The sequence below is a fragment of the Rhinoderma darwinii genome, chromosome 3, assembly GCF_050947455.1.
Source record: "Rhinoderma darwinii isolate aRhiDar2 chromosome 3, aRhiDar2.hap1, whole genome shotgun sequence".
Lineage (NCBI taxonomy): Eukaryota > Metazoa > Chordata > Amphibia > Anura > Rhinodermatidae > Rhinoderma > Rhinoderma darwinii.
The window spans coordinates 50219124-50239718 of NC_134689.1; positions in this window are offsets into that span (position 1 = coordinate 50219124).

Below are 20595 nucleotides of genomic sequence, written 5' to 3' on the forward strand. Positions count from 1 at the left end.
CACTGAAATGGCATATATGCATAGGAAATTGCAAATCTCACTTTGCACCATCTGCTGCGCATTACCTTTTACACAATAACTGTGGGGTCAAAATGCTCACTACACCACTAGATGAATGTCTTAAGGGGTGTAGTTTTTAAAATGGGGTCACTTCTCGGGGGTTTCAACTGTACTGGTACCTCAGGGGTTCTGCCTACATGACTTAGCACCAGAAAAGCTCCAGTAGGCTAAATGGTGGTCCTTCCCTTCTGAGCCCTGTCGTGTGCCCAGGCAGCTAATAACAGCCACATGTAGGGTATTGCCGTACCCGGGAGAACCCACATTACAATTTATGGGGTGTATGTCTCCAGTGGCACATGCTGGGCACAATATATCAGACACTGAAATGGCATATATGCATAGGAAATTGCAAATCTCACTTTGCACCATCTGCTGCGCATTACCTTTTACACAATAACTGTGGGGTCAAAATGCTCACTACACCACTAGATGAATGTCTTAAGGGGTGTAGTTTTTAAAATGGGGTCACTTCTCGGGGGTTTCAACTGTACTGGTACCTCAGGGGTTCTGCCTACATGACTTAGCACCAGAAAAGCTCCAGTAGGCTAAATGGTGGTCCTTCCCTTCTGAGCCCTGTCGTGTGCCCAGGCAGCTAATAACAGCCACATGTAGGGTATTGCCGTACCCGGGAGAACCCACATTACAATTTATGGGGTGTATGTCTCCAGTGGCACATGCTGGGCACAATATATCAGACACTGAAATGGCATATATGCATAGGAAATTGCAAATCTCACTTTGCACCATCTGCTGCGCATTACCTTTTACACAATAACTGTGGGGTCAAAATGCTCACTACACCACTAGATGAATGTCTTAAGGGGTGTAGTTTTTAAAATGGGGTCACTTCTCGGGGGTTTCAACTGTACTGGTACCTCAGGGGTTCTGCCTACATGACTTAGCACCAGAAAAGCTCCAGTAGGCTAAATGGTGGTCCTTCCCTTCTGAGCCCTGTCGTGTGCCCAGGCAGCTAATAACAGCCACATGTAGGGTATTGCCGTACCCGGGAGAACCCACATTACAATTTATGGGGTGTATGTCTCCAGTGGCACATGCTGGGCACAATATATCAGACACTGAAATGGCATATATGCATAGGAAATTGCAAATCTCACTTTGCACCATCTGCTGCGCATTACCTTTTACACAATAACTGTGGGGTCAAAATGCTCACTACACCACTAGATGAATGTCTTAAGGGGTGTAGTTTTTAAAATGGGGTCACTTCTCGGGGGTTTCAACTGTACTGGTACCTCAGGGGTTCTGCCTACATGACTTAGCACCAGAAAAGCTCCAGTAGGCTAAATGGTGGTCCTTCCCTTCTGAGCCCTGTCGTGTGCCCAGGCAGCTAATAACAGCCACATGTAGGGTATTGCCGTACCCGGGAGAACCCACATTACAATTTATGGGGTGTATGTCTCCAGTGGCACATGCTGGGCACAATATATCAGACACTGAAATGGCATATATGCATAGGAAATTGCAAATCTCACTTTGCACCATCTGCTGCGCATTACCTTTTACACAATAACTGTGGGGTCAAAATGCTCACTACACCACTAGATGAATGTCTTAAGGGGTGTAGTTTTTAAAATGGGGTCACTTCTCGGGGGTTTCAACTGTACTGGTACCTCAGGGGTTCTGCCTACATGACTTAGCACCAGAAAAGCTCCAGTAGGCTAAATGGTGGTCCTTCCCTTCTGAGCCCTGTCGTGTGCCCAGGCAGCTAATAACAGCCACATGTAGGGTATTTCCGTACCCGGGAGAACCCACATTACAATTTATGGGGTGTATGTCTCCAGTGGCACATGCTGGGCACAATATATCAGACACTGAAATGGCATATATGCATAGGAAATTGCAAATCTCACTTTGCACCATCTGCTGCGCATTACCTTTTACACAATAACTGTGGGGTCAAAATGCTCACTACACCACTAGATGAATGTCTTAAGGGGTGTAGTTTTTAAAATGGGGTCACTTCTCGGGGGTTTCAACTGTACTGGTACCTCAGGGGTTCTGCCTACATGACTTAGCACCAGAAAAGCTCCAGTAGGCTAAATGGTGGTCCTTCCCTTCTGAGCCCTGTCGTGTGCCCAGGCAGCTAATAACAGCCACATGTAGGGTATTGCCGTACCCGGGAGAACCCACATTACAATTTATGGGGTGTATGTCTCCAGTGGCACATGCTGGGCACAATATATCAGACACTGAAATGGCATATATGCATAGGAAATTGCAAATCTCACTTTGCACCATCTGCTGCGCATTACCTTTTACACAATAACTGTGGGGTCAAAATGCTCACTACACCACTAGATGAATGTCTTAAGGGGTGTAGTTTTTAAAATGGGGTCACTTCTCGGGGGTTTCAACTGTACTGGTACCTCAGGGGTTCTGCCTACATGACTTAGCACCAGAAAAGCTCCAGTAGGCTAAATGGTGGTCCTTCCCTTCTGAGCCCTGTCGTGTGCCCAGGCAGCTAATAACAGCCACATGTAGGGTATTGCCGTACCCGGGAGAACCCACATTACAATTTATGGGGTGTATGTCTCCAGTGGCACATGCTGGGCACAATATATCAGACACTGAAATGGCATATATGCATAGGAAATTGCAAATCTCACTTTGCACCATCTGCTGCGCATTACCTTTTACACAATAACTGTGGGGTCAAAATGCTCACTACACCACTAGATGAATGTCTTAAGGGGTGTAGTTTTTAAAATGGGGTCACTTCTCGGGGGTTTCAACTGTACTGGTACCTCAGGGGTTCTGCCTACATGACTTAGCACCAGAAAAGCTCCAGTAGGCTAAATGGTGGTCCTTCCCTTCTGAGCCCTGTCGTGTGCCCAGGCAGCTAATAACAGCCACATGTAGGGTATTGCCGTACCCGGGAGAACCCACATTACAATTTATGGGGTGTATGTCTCCAGTGGCACATGCTGGGCACAATATATCAGACACTGAAATGGCATATATGCATAGGAAATTGCAAATCTCACTTTGCACCATCTGCTGCGCATTACCTTTTACACAATAACTGTGGGGTCAAAATGCTCACTACACCACTAGATGAATGTCTTAAGGGGTGTAGTTTTTAAAATGGGGTCACTTCTCGGGGGTTTCAACTGTACTGGTACCTCAGGGGTTCTGCCTACATGACTTAGCACCAGAAAAGCTCCAGTAGGCTAAATGGTGGTCCTTCCCTTCTGAGCCCTGTCGTGTGCCCAGGCAGCTAATAACAGCCACATGTAGGGTATTGCCGTACCCGGGAGAACCCACATTACAATTTATGGGGTGTATGTCTCCAGTGGCACATGCTGGGCACAATATATCAGACACTGAAATGGCATATATGCATAGGAAATTGCAAATCTCACTTTGCACCATCTGCTGCGCATTACCTTTTACACAATAACTGTGGGGTCAAAATGCTCACTACACCACTAGATGAATGTCTTAAGGGGTGTAGTTTTTAAAATGGGGTCACTTCTCGGGGGTTTCAACTGTACTGGTACCTCAGGGGTTCTGCCTACATGACTTAGCACCAGAAAAGCTCCAGTAGGCTAAATGGTGGTCCTTCCCTTCTGAGCCCTGTCGTGTGCCCAGGCAGCTAATAACAGCCACATGTAGGGTATTGCCGTACCCGGGAGAACCCACATTACAATTTATGGGGTGTATGTCTCCAGTGGCACATGCTGGGCACAATATATCAGACACTGAAATGGCATATATGCATAGGAAATTGCAAATCTCACTTTGCACCATCTGCTGCGCATTACCTTTTACACAATAACTGTGGGGTCAAAATGCTCACTACACCACTAGATGAATGTCTTAAGGGGTGTAGTTTTTAAAATGGGGTCACTTCTCGGGGGTTTCAACTGTACTGGTACCTCAGGGGTTCTGCCTACATGACTTAGCACCAGAAAAGCTCCAGTAGGCTAAATGGTGGTCCTTCCCTTCTGAGCCCTGTCGTGTGCCCAGGCAGCTAATAACAGCCACATGTAGGGTATTGCCGTACCCGGGAGAACCCACATTACAATTTATGGGGTGTATGTCTCCAGTGGCACATGCTGGGCACAATATATCAGACACTGAAATGGCATATATGCATAGGAAATTGCAAATCTCACTTTGCACCATCTGCTGCGCATTACCTTTTACACAATAACTGTGGGGTCAAAATGCTCACTACACCACTAGATGAATGTCTTAAGGGGTGTAGTTTTTAAAATGGGGTCACTTCTCGGGGGTTTCAACTGTACTGGTACCTCAGGGGTTCTGCCTACATGACTTAGCACCAGAAAAGCTCCAGTAGGCTAAATGGTGGTCCTTCCCTTCTGAGCCCTGTCGTGTGCCCAGGCAGCTAATAACAGCCACATGTAGGGTATTGCCGTACCCGGGAGAACCCACATTACAATTTATGGGGTGTATGTCTCCAGTGGCACATGCTGGGCACAATATATCAGACACTGAAATGGCATATATGCATAGGAAATTGCAAATCTCACTTTGCACCATCTGCTGCGCATTACCTTTTACACAATAACTGTGGGGTCAAAATGCTCACTACACCACTAGATGAATGTCTTAAGGGGTGTAGTTTTTAAAATGGGGTCACTTCTCGGGGGTTTCAACTGTACTGGTACCTCAGGGGTTCTGCCTACATGACTTAGCACCAGAAAAGCTCCAGTAGGCTAAATGGTGGTCCTTCCCTTCTGAGCCCTGTCGTGTGCCCAGGCAGCTAATAACAGCCACATGTAGGGTATTGCCGTACCCGGGAGAACCCACATTACAATTTATGGGGTGTATGTCTCCAGTGGCACATGCTGGGCACAATATATCAGACACTGAAATGGCATATATGCATAGGAAATTGCAAATCTCACTTTGCACCATCTGCTGCGCATTACCTTTTACACAATAACTGTGGGGTCAAAATGCTCACTACACCACTAGATGAATGTCTTAAGGGGTGTAGTTTTTAAAATGGGGTCACTTCTCGGGGGTTTCAACTGTACTGGTACCTCAGGGGTTCTGCCTACATGACTTAGCACCAGAAAAGCTCCAGTAGGCTAAATGGTGGTCCTTCCCTTCTGAGCCCTGTCGTGTGCCCAGGCAGCTAATAACAGCCACATGTAGGGTATTGCCGTACCCGGGAGAACCCACATTACAATTTATGGGGTGTATGTCTCCAGTGGCACATGCTGGGCACAATATATCAGACACTGAAATGGCATATATGCATAGGAAATTGCAAATCTCACTTTGCACCATCTGCTGCGCATTACCTTTTACACAATAACTGTGGGGTCAAAATGCTCACTACACCACTAGATGAATGTCTTAAGGGGTGTAGTTTTTAAAATGGGGTCACTTCTCGGGGGTTTCAACTGTACTGGTACCTCAGGGGTTCTGCCTACATGACTTAGCACCAGAAAAGCTCCAGTAGGCTAAATGGTGGTCCTTCCCTTCTGAGCCCTGTCGTGTGCCCAGGCAGCTAATAACAGCCACATGTAGGGTATTGCCGTACCCGGGAGAACCCACATTACAATTTATGGGGTGTATGTCTCCAGTGGCACATGCTGGGCACAATATATCAGACACTGAAATGGCATATATGCATAGGAAATTGCAAATCTCACTTTGCACCATCTGCTGCGCATTACCTTTTACACAATAACTGTGGGGTCAAAATGCTCACTACACCACTAGATGAATGTCTTAAGGGGTGTAGTTTTTAAAATGGGGTCACTTCTCGGGGGTTTTAACTGTACTGGTACCTCAGGGGCTTCTGCATACATGACTTAGCACAAGAAAAGCTCCAGTAGGCCAAATGGTGGTCCTTTCCTTCTGAGTCCTGCCATGGGCCCAAACATCAGTTTATCACCACAAATGGGGTATTGCCGCACTCAGGACAAATTGGGCAACAAAATGGGGTGTTTTATTCCTTGTGAAAATAAGAAATTACATCTTAATGGAAAAAAATATCATTTTTTTAATTCACAGCCCAATTCAAATAGGTGCTGTGAAAAAACGGTGTGGTCAAAATGATAACAACAACCATAAATGAATTCCTTGAGGGGTCTAGTTTCCAAAATGGGGTCACTTCTGGTGGGTTTCCATTGCTTTCATACCTCAACACCTCTTCAAACCTGGCATGCTGCCTAAAATATATTCTAATAAAAAAGAGGCCTCAAAATGCACTAGGTGCTCCTTTGTTTCTGAGGCTTGTGTTTTATTCCACGAGCGCACTAGAGCCACATGTGGGACATTTCTAAAAACTGCAGAATCTGGACAATACATATTTAGTAGTATTTCTCTGGTAAAATCTTCTGTGTTACAGAAAAAAATGGAATAATATTGAAATTCAGCAAGAAAAATGAAATTTGCAAATTTCACCTCCACATTGCTTTAATTCCTGTGAAATGCCTGAAGGGTTAAAAAACTTTCTAAATGCTGTTTTGAATACTTTGAGGGGTCTAGTTTTTAAAATGGGGTGTTTTATGGGGGTTTCTAATACATAGGCCCCTCAAAGCCACTTCAGAACTCAAGAGGTACCTTAAAAAAAAGGCTTTTGAAATTTTCTTAAAAATATGAGAAATTGCTGTTTATGTTCTAAGCCTTGTAACGTCCAAGAAAAATAAAAGAATGTTAAAAAAACGATGCCAATCTAAAGTAGACATATGGGAAATGTGAACTAGTAACTATTTTGGGTGGTATAACCGTCTGTTTTACAAGCAGATGCATTTAAATTCTGAAAAATGCAATTTTTTCAAAATTTTCTCTAAATTTTGCAATTTTTCACCAATAAACACTGAATATATCGACCAAATTTTACCACGAACATGAAGCCCAAAGTGTCACGAGAAAACAATCTCAGAATCGCTTGGATAGGTTTAAGCATTCCGACGTTATTACCACATAAAGTGAAATATGTCAGATTTGAAAAATGGGCTCTGAGCCTTAAGGCCCAAACTAGGCTGCGTCCTTAAGGGGTTAATAGAAATATGAAAAAGCTTTATTTGACGTAAATAAATACACAAAGTAGATGAATAAAAATAGAACCATGCAGTGCAAGCAGATGTCCTGCAGGCAGAAGCAACATGGGAAGATAGAGTAACATATAGTAAATAAATATATTCACATGAAGTAACGTAATGCTGTTTCTATATTCCTACCTAAAGTCAAAGTATGTAAATATGATGACATAGAAAAAAGCCAGATGTATGGCCACAAATCAGCTTACCCATGTATGTATGCTCCTGCAACCTGCAGAGACACCAGACCCGATGCGCGTTTCGGCAGGAAATGCCTTCGTCCGGGGGGGGGGGGGGTGTTGCCTAGCAATGCTTCAGTAAATACGGACGGTATACGGATGCACATCTGTAGCCGTCCGTATTTACGGACGCTCCCATAGACTTCTATAGGAGAGTCCTTGCCGTAATTGCGGACAAGAATAGGACAGGTTCTATCATTTTTTCAGCACGGATACCCATCCGTAAAAATACTGAAAGGTGTCCAGTAATAAATGAATGGGTCATTTATTACTGTCAGTAATTACTCATGAAAAATACTGTCGTGTGCATGTGGCCTAAAAATAGTAAAACATAAAAAATAGATCACCGTAATCGTATTGACCCGCAGAATAAAGTTAACATGCCATTTTTACCGCATGGCGTAAGAGAAAACCGCCCAAAAGATTGAGGAATCACTGCACGGCCTTTTTTCCATTTTTCTATTTCTAATATGTCCTTTCTTGCGGATGGAATTGGTACTCCAGTCCCTGGTGTCTTTTCATATTCTGAGGGTGATGTCGAGCGGATCCTGCTGGGACTACAGGAGAATGTGGATTTTCTGACCACACCATCAGCCACGAACCTCAAACGCAAACTGGAAAATGAATCCAAAAGAGTGACCACTCTACAACTTCATCTGGCTACCAAGCGTACCAAGAGTACTACAAACAGAAACGGATACCCAGAGGTATGCGCTCCAACTTGAGACCTAACCTTTTTTCACAAAATGCTTTTTTCTGCAATCTGTTTAGACAACTGTCCAACAAGTATGCTTTGGACGATATTCTTTTGAGTCTTGAATTTTTACAACAGGAGATTATTTTGCTTGAGACCAATATACAGGACACTGACACAGCTTTGAGATCTGCCATCTCTAGTGAGGAATATGACAAATTCTCTTGCAATCTAACATCATTTACCCTTAGGATTAAAAATGAACAAGAGGAGATCAAGAGGAACAAATGGAACAGGGATGCCAATGACTACCTTAAAGGTCAAGTCTATAACTGGCAGAATATAGACGATTACAGAGACGGCACGGCGACTAGAGATACTAAAAGAAAGAAAAGAATCGGTCCACCTACCAGGAACAAGACCGGTGACTCACCCCCTTTTTTAGGGGCTACCCCGGGCCCTTCTATACCAACCAGAAGCGCACCAGAAGAGGGGGAAGACGACATCGTTGGCACACAGATACACAGAATGGACAGATCCAAACTGACTCTGATGAAAGGAGCGATGTCCCTGAGGAAACGATAGGGGGAAGACGACATTGTTGGCACACAAATACACAGAATGGACAGATCCCAACCCATTCTGATGAAAGGAGCGATGTCCCTAAGGAAACGATAGTGGTAAACATTTCGTGCAAAACTCTTACAGAATCTCAACTTTCTCTTATGAACAAAAGTTTATCTTTCTGTCTTTCATCTCACGTTGATTGGTTTAAAATTGAGGCTGACATGTTTCGCTTTTTCAGGTCCTTCAAATTGAAGTGGTGGTTTTCTGGACAAACTACAAGTAAGGCACACACTAACTCTGAATTATACCTTAAAAAATATGGTCTTTCCAAAGGTAGTTAATTTATGCCACCCTCCAGCACACCCATTATTGATGTCTTTATTTCGGCTGTCAAAAATGACCTAGGGGTACTTAAATCTACCTCTAGAGATACTGGCTTTTCTCATCCTAACCTCAATAGGAGTGAAGTAGTGGCCCTTGATGAACTTTCCCTTGACAATAGCATTACTATTAAGCCCGCTGATAAGGGTGGGGCGGTGGTAGTTATGGACACCTCCATGTACCTTTATGAGATTAACAGACAGCTCAGTGACCTCAAGGTCTATAGACAGATCAACTATGATCCCAAGTTTGAGATTTCCAGGGAAATCAAAAACATTGTTGATGAGGCATTACTAGGTGGCATTATTGATGATGACTTGGCCCAATACCTGATAATTGATCAGCCAAGAATCCCGGTCATTTATGTACTTCCCAATATTCACAAATCACTGACCAACCCGCCAGGCAGACCGATTGTGTCCTGCTCGGATACCATTTTTTGCCACATTTCTGTTTTTTTTACATAAAATTCAGAGAAAATATGCACTAGAAGCTAGTTCCCACATTAGAGATACTTCTGACATTCTGTGTAAATTACAAGATGTTACGTTTCTCCCAGGTACCCAGTTGAGACTTGTGTCTTTCGATGTAACCAGTCTTTACACAGTCATCGATCATTCTAAGGGCATTTCTCCTGTTATATTATGTGAACATACACCCTGTCATTTGCTTGAGAAAGGCTCCAGTGAACAGAGCTGAAACGTTGCACGGGCAATAAAGCACCCACTTTTTTCACCTAAACTATTGGAGTTGCTGCTCATTTTTTGATTCCTATATATATATATATATATATATATATATATATATATATATATATATAAAAAATATGTGTCTGTATGTCTATATATTTACCTATATATACGTGTGTATTTATATTTGCCTGTATGTCTAAATATGTCTTTATGTATGTAGAGCATATATTTGCGTGTCTATATATGTGGTTAATTTTTGGTTTGTGGAGGGCGGCAGAAGAGAGTCCCGCACAGCGCGCCATCCAACCTAAGGCCGGCTCTGACGGGATGAAATTGCAAAGAAGTATCGTAAGCCAATGTTTAAATTGCACATAATGGAAAAATTTCAACTGGGGAAGGAGTATTGATCTTTCAGTGACTCAAAAGAAAGAAGGCCAGAGGGGGAGAGAAGGTGATGAACATTTTCAAGGCCATTCACTCGCCAGAAAGCGAAGGAGTGACAGTCATTCATCGAAGTCGAGCAGAAATGAAGTGGCACAGTGCTCACCTCAGTACTTCTGCAGCTTCGTTTTAGAGATCGTTAGGGGTCTCAGTGCTTGGACCCCATTGATCAAAACTTCTGACATGTCACTATGACATGTCAAAAGTTTTTGAAAGTATATGTACAATTTATAGCAGATATCGAAGCCAAGAAGATTGAGTGAAATCTTTGTGAAAGATTGTCAATTTTTGCAGTGTAAAGGTCATGTGGTTCCATGAAAGGCAATCAAAATATCAAGAGAGAGGAACATGCCTCTGTGAGGCAGCTATATGCGTTAGGTGAATGACTCTTCTGATGTTATCACTGGCTTGGTGACGTGGAATGAATCCTGCTTGATCCCAGTGGATATGAGAAGTGAGAAACAAATTGAGGCGGGTAGCTAATATTTTAGCCAGTAATTTGATATCTATATTCAATGTTAAATACTTTTGTGTCAAAAAAGACAAAAGTATAATAGGTATGATACCTTTATTGGCTAACCATAAAAGTTCTATATGCAAGCTTTCAGAGCACAGAGGCCCCTTCTTCAGGCAGTTTACAAATGTGCTCTGAAAGCTTGCATATAGAACTTTTATGGTTAGCCAATAAAGGTATCATACCTATTATACTTTTGTCTTTTTTGACACAAAAGTATTTAACATTTCATATTGTCTCTGGCTAACACGGTACTACACAATTTTTTACTGTACTTTGATATCTATATTCAAAAGAGAAATGGGATGGTAGTTATGTAAGTCTAAATCATCCATGTTGGGTTTAGGGATCATAGCTATCTGTGCTAGAGTAGAGGTTCAAGGGGGTTCCAGACTTCAGGACATTAAAATCGGTAACCAGATGGGGGCTTAGAATAGAGGCAAATTTCATGTATTACAGGGCTGAAAAGGAATCAGGGCCTGGTGTTTTGAAAGGCTTTAACTCTTTTATAGCTGTTTGTACTCTGACATATTTGGGGGCTAAGAGGGGGAGCGTAAAACGATCAAAGAAGTCCGAAGCTAGATACGATGGAAATGGACGAGGTTTATTGTACAGTTTAGCAAGGTGTTGCCAGAACAGCTCCGAAATTTTTTGAGAGTTTGCCATAATTGTGCCCGTCAGGATATGCAGACAGTGTAAAGGATCTGCCAGGCACAGCTTCGGGGTTAACTCCCAGAACTAATCAGTCAGCACCTGAGCATACATCCCTGAGACTGACTCCTGCTTCCACCATTCAGGCTGGCAGGCTTAGGAGTGGGAGAGCCTATCGTAACCTGGCGAGACTCAGCTAGCTCCCGCCCTCGGTCTATTTAAGCCTGCACTTCCTGTCCCTCGGTGCTTGTGATTCTTTCCTTGTGGTTTCCTGGCCCAGCTACAGCTCCTGCTATTTTTGATCCTGCTCCATACAGACCCTGGCTTACCGACGACTCTTCTGCTTTTCGTTTTGTACCTCGCACACTCCTGGCTTGACTCGGCTCGTTCACCACTCTGGTTGCTCACGGTGTTGCCGTGGGCAACGGCCCCTTTTCCTTGCTTGTGTTCCTGTGTATGTTTGTCGTGCACTTACTGAGCGCAGGGACCGCCGCCCAGTTGTACCCCGTCGCCTAGGGCGGGTCGTTGCAAGTAGGCAGGGACAGAGTGGCGGGTAGATTAGGGCTCACTTGTCCGTCTCCCTACCCCCTGCCATTACAGACAGATTGGTTTATACGCATGGGTGAGGGATTTAAATAGGTGAGCTAACCAAGCACCAGGTTTATTGTTAAGTGAGTAGTAGTGCTGATTGGTCCACCTAAGTTGTTTTTCTAATTTAACATTGAGGAATAGGTTAAGTTCCAATCTGGCCTTGTCTACGGCTTTCTTGTTGTCAATTGTAGGGTCAGTCTTCCAGATAGACTCGAGGCATGCCAGAGACTAAATAAGTTGGGGTCCTTCAACTCCTGAGAGCAGATAAAAGGCATTTTTTTTGGTAGAAGGGGGGAATGGGGGCTCAAGAACTTGGGAATATCCGGATGCATGGATTTGTACAAATAAAATGCTTTCTTACGCTTTTGGGAGGAGTTAAACCCTTGAACATTATGCATGAGCAGCAGAAAGTGGTCTGGAAGCCATTTAAAGGAAAGGGAAGTCGGGAACTAGAGAGAAATGTGAAGAAGAAAGGGAAATAAAAAGGGGGAGGATGAAGGGAAAGAAAAATAAAGGCAAAAAAAAAGAAGAGTGGATGAAGAAGAAAAGCGGTAGTTAAAGGGAATGTGTTGCAAGCAAAACTTTTTTTTTTTAATTAAACATTTAGTGTGTAGGTGATTAAACATTGTTCAAATTTTTTTTATTTTTTTCACGAGTCAGGAAATATTATAAATTAGATTCTAATTTATAATATTTCCCATTGCTGGTCACTAGATGGAGCTATTCCCAAAATTGCAGCATTGCATGTGGTAAAGCAACCACATTGCTTTTTGCTGCAAAATTGGGAAAAAGCACTCGCTCTAGTGAGCTCTGAGAATCCCCCCCTCCTTTATCCTGGCTAGTGCCGGGATAAACGAGGGGATTGAACGGTCTAACCTCCTACACTGTGTGTCGCCATTTTTTGAGCTAACACACAGTGTAGTAGGTTTACAGTAGTAAACACACACAAACACGAACATACATAGAAATCTCTTACCTGCTCCTGCCGCCGCGGCTCCCTCCGGCCCATCCGCTCCGTCTGCTGCCGCTGGTCCAAGTGCACAAGTCCGGAAGCCGCGACCGGAAGTAGTAATCTTACTGTCCGGCCGCAACTTCCGGTCCACAGGAAAATGGCGCCGGACGGTGCGCATTTCAAATTGGACTGTGTGGGAGCGGCGCATGCGCAGTTCCCACACAGACGGCGTACACAGAAGTTGATGGGACGGGCCCCGTTCGCAGTCCCTATGGGACTGTGGCTGCCGTATTCCATGTCTGTATGTGTCGTTAATGGACACATACAGAAATGGAAAAAAAAATGGCAGCCCCCATAGGGAAGAAAAAGTGAAAAAATAGAAAAAAGTAACACACAAACACACAAATAAATAAAAACGTTTTTAATAAAACACTAACATTAAACTGACATGAAATTTTTTTTTGTGGTGACACTGTTCCTTTAACCGCTAAGTACAGGAAAGACAAAAAGAGGACACAGAAAAACACTTTAGAAAAATAGAGTGAACACAGCTCTTTAGTAACCAAAAGTAAGCACAGCATTCCATCCCCCTAAAAAAATTCTGACTTTGCTTAGTGTTGTGTGGCATATTCAAGACATTGACCCAATGTAACGTCCATGGTTACTGACCACAAACTCCTTCCATCCAGTCGACGCCCTTCTCTCCAGAGATATCTGCACATACGGCCGTCCTGTTCCACAGTGACCACCAGGGTGCGCTCGCAAACTCATTCCAGACTTAAGGAGCCAAAGCGCGCACAGGTGGTAGATTGAACTGATTGCTCCTAGAGCACCCTGGGCTATAAGAAGGGCTGTGCCCCTCCCTGCAATGCCTGAGCATTGTTGTCATACCATAGTCTGTCTAAGCAAATGGTCGACTAGTGTTTCCCAGTTCCCAGTGTTTCACATTCCTGCTACCTGTAACCTGTATCCCGTGCTATCCTGGTCAAGTACCGTGTTGAGCTGAAGTCATGCTGTATTGTATACCACACCTGTTTTGCTACACCATGCCTTGAGCCTGCCTGCTGCCTAGTCCCAGCCGAGCCTGTCTTGCTACTGTCTGAGCTACCACAGGAACACTATACAAACTATAGACTGTGACCTGTGCCCTCTTGGCCAGCTGCCATACCGTCAAGGCAGTACGGCCCAGTGGGTCCACATACCCAACGTGACACCTAATAATATACAGATCGCAGGTAAGATCATCTTTATGCAAATAATGCTGCACAGCGGACCAGTGCACTACTTGGCAATGATGTCGCAGGTTTTCCTTTGCATCCTTAACCAGTCCACAAAAATTTCTATCAGATATTTTTTGTGTCTTCTTTTCTTGATTATAACAGCTCTTCTTAACTTCCATTTCTTTATGGTATTAGTATGATCAGATAGCATTTAGATATAATTTGTATAGCTTTCTCCATTTTGAGAGTCAAATATTTTGATTATCAAAATCAAAATACATCTAGTCGCTCTACGTTGACTTGAATTATTTTATTTAACTGATCAAATGTCAAAATTCCTCCAGTTGTCCACTTGAGACAGACACGATGAAGTCACACTAGCTAATCTTTAGTATAAAATCCTCACCTCTCCAATTGGCATTCACTGTGTCTATACCATAAAACTTAGTACCTATTATGTTTTTTTATGTTTAAAGGGCAGAGCCCCTTAGATCTAATTTTACTTTTTTAGTGCTATTATAGTGTTCTGATATATGCATTTTTTTTTTTTCGTTTTCTGCATGTCCTACATACTTATCCCCACATGGACATTCTAAGGGCATGACCACACATGGCGGAATTCCTCCGCAACTGTCCGCATCAATGCCGCACCTAATCCGGGTTGCGGATTACGGCTGCGGATCTGCACAAAATGTGCAGAAAATTGATGCGGACTAGCTGCTGCGGACTGCGGGAAAAGTGCTTCCCTTCTCCCTATCAGTGCAGGATAGAGAGAAGGGACAGCACTTTCCCTAGTGAAAGTAAAAGAAATTCATACTTACCGCCCGTTGTCTTTATGACGCGTCCCTCCTTCGGCATCCAGCCCGACCTCCCTGGATGACGCGCCAGTCCATGTGACCGCTGCAGCCTGTGCTTGGCCTGTGATTGGCTGCAGCCGTCACTTACACTGAAACGTCATCCTGGGAGGCCGGACTGGAGACAGAAACAGGGAGTTCTCGGTAAGTATGAACTTATATGTTTTTTTACAGATACATGTATATTGAGATCGGTAGTCACTGTCCCGGGTGCAGAAACAGTTACTGCCGATCGCTTAACTCTTTCAGCACCCTGGACAGTGACTATTTACTGACGTCTCCTAGCAACGCTCCCGTCATTACGGGAGCCCCATTGACTTCCTCAGTCTGGCTGTAGACCTAGAAATACATAGGTCCAGCCAGAATGAAGAAATGTCAAGTAAAAAAAGCAAGACGCATCCGCAGCACACATGACATGTGCATGACAGCTGCGGACTTCATTGCGGAACTTTGAATCTCCATTGAAGTCAATGGAGAAATTCCGCCATGAGTCCGCCACTGCTCCGCAACAGACAGAGCATGCTGCGGACACCAAATTCCGCTCCGCAGCCTATGCTCCGCAGCGGAATTGTACGCATCGTGTAAACGAACACTGCTAAATTAAAGTGAAAGTCAATGTAGAAACGGCTCCGCTGCGGATTAACGCTGCGGAGTGTCCGCAGCGGAATTTAAGTGCAATTCCGCCATGTGTGAACCCGCCCTAAGACATACACTATATGGATAAAAGTTTTGGGACAGACATTCTAATCATTGAATTCAGGTGTTTCATTCAGTCCCATTGCCACAGTTGTATAAAATCAAGCACCTAGCCATGCAGTCTGCCTTTGAAAAATTTTGTGAAAGAATGAGTCGTCCTAAAGAGCTCACTGAATTCGAGCGTGATACTGTAATAGGATCCCACCGTTGCAACAAGCTAGTTTGTGAAATTTCTCCTAGATATTCCACAATCAACTGCTAGTTTGTGATATCCACAATAAACTGTGATTGGTATTATTGCAAAGTGGAAGCGTTTAGGAGCTACAGCAACTCAGCCAGGAAGCTGCAGACCACATGAAGTTACAGAGTGGGATTACCGAGCGCTGAGGCACATAGTTCATAAAAGTTGCCAACGCTCTGCTGACTCAATAACTGCGAGTTCCAAACCTCCTCTGGCATTAACATCCACAAAAACTGTTCCACAGTAACTTCATGGCATTGGTTTTCATGGTCGAGGAGCTGCATGCCTGTCTTAGATTACCAAGCATAATGCCAAGCGTCAGAAGGAGTGGTGTAAAGCCACTGGTCTCTGGAGCAGAGGAAATGCGCTCTGTGTAGTGATGAATCACACTTCTCTATCTGGCAGTCTGATGTACCAGTCTGGGTTTGGCAAATGCCAGGAGAACATTACCTGCCTGACTGCATTATGCCAACTGTAATGTTTGGTGGAGGAGGATAATGCTATGGGGTTGTTTTAGAGGGGTTGGCCTATGCCCCTTAGTTCCAGTGAAGGGAAATCTTAATGCTTCAGCATACCAAGATATTTTTTAGAATTTTATCGTTCCAACTCCATGGGAAAAGCTTGGGGAAGGCCCTTTAATCTCCATAAAGGCATTGTTGAGTGAGTTTGATGTGGAAGAACTTAACTCGCCCGCACAGAGCCCTAACCTCAGCCCCATAGAACACCTTTGGGATTAATTAGAACAGAGATTGCAAAGCCAGTCCCTCTCATCCAACATCAGTGTCTGACCTCACAAATGCTCTACTGGATGAATAGGCAAAAAAAATCCCAGACACACACACTTCAAAATTGGTAGGAAGCCTTCCCAGAAGAGTGGAAGTTGTTTTAGCTGCAAAGGGGGACCAACTCCATATTAATATCTATGGTTTTAGAATGGGATGTTATAAAAGCTCATGTAGGTGTAATATGTAGGTGTCCCAATACTTTGGTCCATATAGTGTATATAACCACACTAAATTTCACATAATGAAATCCTTCATTTTTAATTCATTCTGATTGTCCCCTAATATCAATACACCCATCCCACAGTGTCTCTGCTCATTATGCTGGTATGCATAATAAAAACTTCATAGTTTTATGATATAGAGATAGTGGAAGCCAATTGAAGAGGGGACTATTTTGTACAAAGTATAAGCCAGAGAGAGGATTTTGGATATATGCACTTAACCCCTTACCGCACTAGTACGTCCTGCATTGAAGTGCTTTAAGGCACCGGAACGTACCGGTGCGTCCTGGCTAAAAACTGTCACCCTGTCAAAGGACAAGGTGACAGAACTGTGCCGTCAACTGTTTATGACAGTTGATCAGCACAGTAAGACGGCAGGGAACCATTCACAGCGGTCTCCTGCCAGCGATCGCTGTGATTGGTCAGTCAAAGCAGACTGACCAATCACAGCTCCATGACGTAGTGTATGTGATGGCGCTGGCTCAGAAGCTGAGCCAGCACTATCACTGCCAGGTATCAGCTGTGCAACACCCCGATGTAACGGCCAGGACCAGAGCTAGGCTCCGATCTGGCCGATTAACCCCTTCGATGCATCGATCAACGCGATCGATGCATCTAAGTGTCTTGTAGCCTGTCGGCAGCCACGATGGTTGCCACGGGCGCGGGTGCCAGCTGTTTGTCACAGCTGACATCGTGCTCTAACGGCCAGGACTGGAGCTAGGCTCCGATCCGGCCGATTAACCCCTTAGATGCAGCTTTGGCTGCATCTAAGTGATTAGATCGCACGCTATGGTTGATAATGACAACTATCGGCACCCGCGGGTGTTCCGATGGTTGCTATGGGAACCATAGCCTAACAATCGCTTCCTAGTATGGAAGCCTATAAGGCCCCGCCGGGAGGCGAAGCCTAATAGGCTTGCTGTCAGTGAACAGCTGACAGCTCTAATACACTGCACTATGTAGGTAGTGCAGTGTATTAGAATAGCAATCAGGGCTTCATGCCTTCAAGTTCCCTAGTGGGACAAAAAAAAAGTTAAAACAAGTTAATAAAAATGTTGTAAAAAAGTTTAAAAAAAATACGTTTCATGTTTAAAAACACTATAACAGCCTTTTTTCCTATAATAAGTCTTTTATTATAGGAAAAAACAAAAAACATAAAAAAAGTACACATATGTGGTATCTTCGCGTCCGTAACGACCCAAACTATAAAAATATAACGCTATTTTACCCTTACGGTGAACACCGTAAAAAAATAAATAAAAAACTATTCCAGAATTGCTGTTTGTTAGTCACTACCCCTCGCAAAACAGAATAAAAAAAGGATCTAAAAGTTGCATGTACCCCAAAATTATACCATTAAAAACTGCAGCCCGTCCCGCAAAAAACAAGCCCACCCACCGCTTTTTTGACGGAAAAATAAAAAAGTTATGGCTCTCAGAATATGGTGACACCAAAAATAAATTATTTGAAACAAAAGTGATTTTATCGTGCAGACGCTGCAAAATATAAGAAAAACTATATACATATGGTATCGCCGTAATCGTACCGACCCGCAGAATACATTAAAATTGTCATTAATAGCGCATGGCAAACGCCGTCAAAAAATATAAATAAAAAACATCAGAATTGCAGGTTTTTGGTCACCTTGCTTGCCAAAAAAATGAAATACAAAGTGATCAAAAAATCGCATGTACCCCAAAATGGTACCAATGAAATCTACAGATTGTCCCGCAACAAATAAGCCCTCACCCAGCTCCGGTGGAGAAAAAATAAAGACGTTTTGGCTCTCAGAATATGGCGATACAAAATGTGCAGAGTGTCCAAAAGCAGATAAGATTGGGCACCATTTATCAGTGCGACACCGGCCACACATCTGTGGATAATTATTATACCCTCTTATTATACCCTGATGTTCTCCGCACAGATTACATGTACCCCCACATCATAAACTGAAATACCAGTAATACCCCAAACAGAACAACTAGCGAGCAAAATCCAAAAGCCAAATGGCGCTCCCTCCCTTCTGAGCCCTACAGCGTGCCCAAGCAGCAGTGTACGTCCACATATATGGCATCGCCATACCCGGGATAACCCGCTTAACAGTTTGAGGTATTTGTCTTCAGTGGCATGAACTGGGCACAAAATATTGTGCACTAAAATGGCACATACCTGTGTAAATTTGCAATTTTCACTTTGCACCATCCACTGAGCATTCATTTCTAATAGAAAAAAAAACCTGTGTGGTCAAAATGCCTTTAGGGGTGCAGTTTCCAAAATGTCGGTCACTACTTGGGGGTTTGTTTTACTATTTGACCCCAGAGCTCTGCCATTGTGGGCTAATGCTGTGAAAATCACCAAAATAGGCCTCACATGCGCCTTTCACTCCTAAGCCCTGTCATATGTCCAGGCAAATGATAAATGCCTTGAGGGGTGTAGTTTACAAAATGGGGTCACTTCTTATGGTTTTACACTCTACTCTGGTACCTAAGAGCGCTCTGCAAATGCGACATGGCGCCCGTACACCAGTCCAGCAAAATCTGTGCTTTAAAAGCCACATGGCACTTCTTCAATTTTGAGCTCTGCCATGTGCCCAAACAGCAGTTTAGGGCCACACATGGGGTATTGCCGTAGTCGGGAGAAATTGGGTAACAAATTATGTGTTGTTTTTTCTCCTAAAAAAAAAATGGCTGCAAAACTGCATATTTTTGGGAAAATTATTTTTTTTTCATTTTCACTGCCTCATTCTAATGCAATCTATGAAACACCTGTGGGATCAAAATGTTCAGTACACCCCTAGATGATTACCCTGAGGGGTAAAGTTTCCAAAATGGAGTCACTTCTCAGGGGTTTCTACTGTACGGGTACTTCAGGGGCTCTGCAAATGCGACATGGCGCCCAAAAAGCAATCAACCAAAATCTACATGCCAATTAGCAGTCCTGCATTCTGAGCCCTGTGGTGTATCCAAGCAGCAGTTTATGACCACATATGGGGTATTGCCGGACTCGGGAGAAATTGCTTTACAATTGTTGGGGCGCTTTTTCTCCTTTATTCCTTGTGAAAATGAAAACAATTCAACATTTTAGTGGAAAGAATGTCGATTTTCATTTTCACTGCATAATCCCAATAATTCAGCAAAAAAACTGTGGGGTCAAAATGCTCACTATACCGCTAGATAAATTCCACGAGGGGTATAGTTTCCCAAATGGGGTCACTTTTGCCAGGTTTGCACTATTTTGGCCCCTCAGTGGCTTTGCAAATGTGACATGGGGCCGCAAACCATTCCAGAAAAACTTGAGCTCCAAAAGTCAAATGGCGCTCCGTCCTTTCTAACTTCCGCCATGTGTCCAAATAGCAGTTTATTACCACATATGGGGTATTGCTGTGCTCAGAAGAGTTTGCTTTACAAATATTGGGGTATTTTTCTCCTTTATCTGTTGTAAAAATGAAAAAATCTGAGCTAAAACTACATTTTATTAGAAAAAATTTAGATTTTCAATTTCATGGCATAATTCCCATAAATTCAGCAAAAACCGTGTAGGGTCAAAATGCTAACTATACCCCTAGAAAAATTCCTCGAGGGGTGTAGTTTCCAAAATGGGGTCACTTTTGGGGAGTTTTCACTGTTATGGTCCCTCCAGGGCTTTGCAAACACGACAAGTCACCGAAAACCATTCCAGCAAAATCTGTGCTCCAAAATCCAAATAGCCCTCGTTCCCTTCTGAGCCCTGCCGTGGGTCCAAACAGCAGTT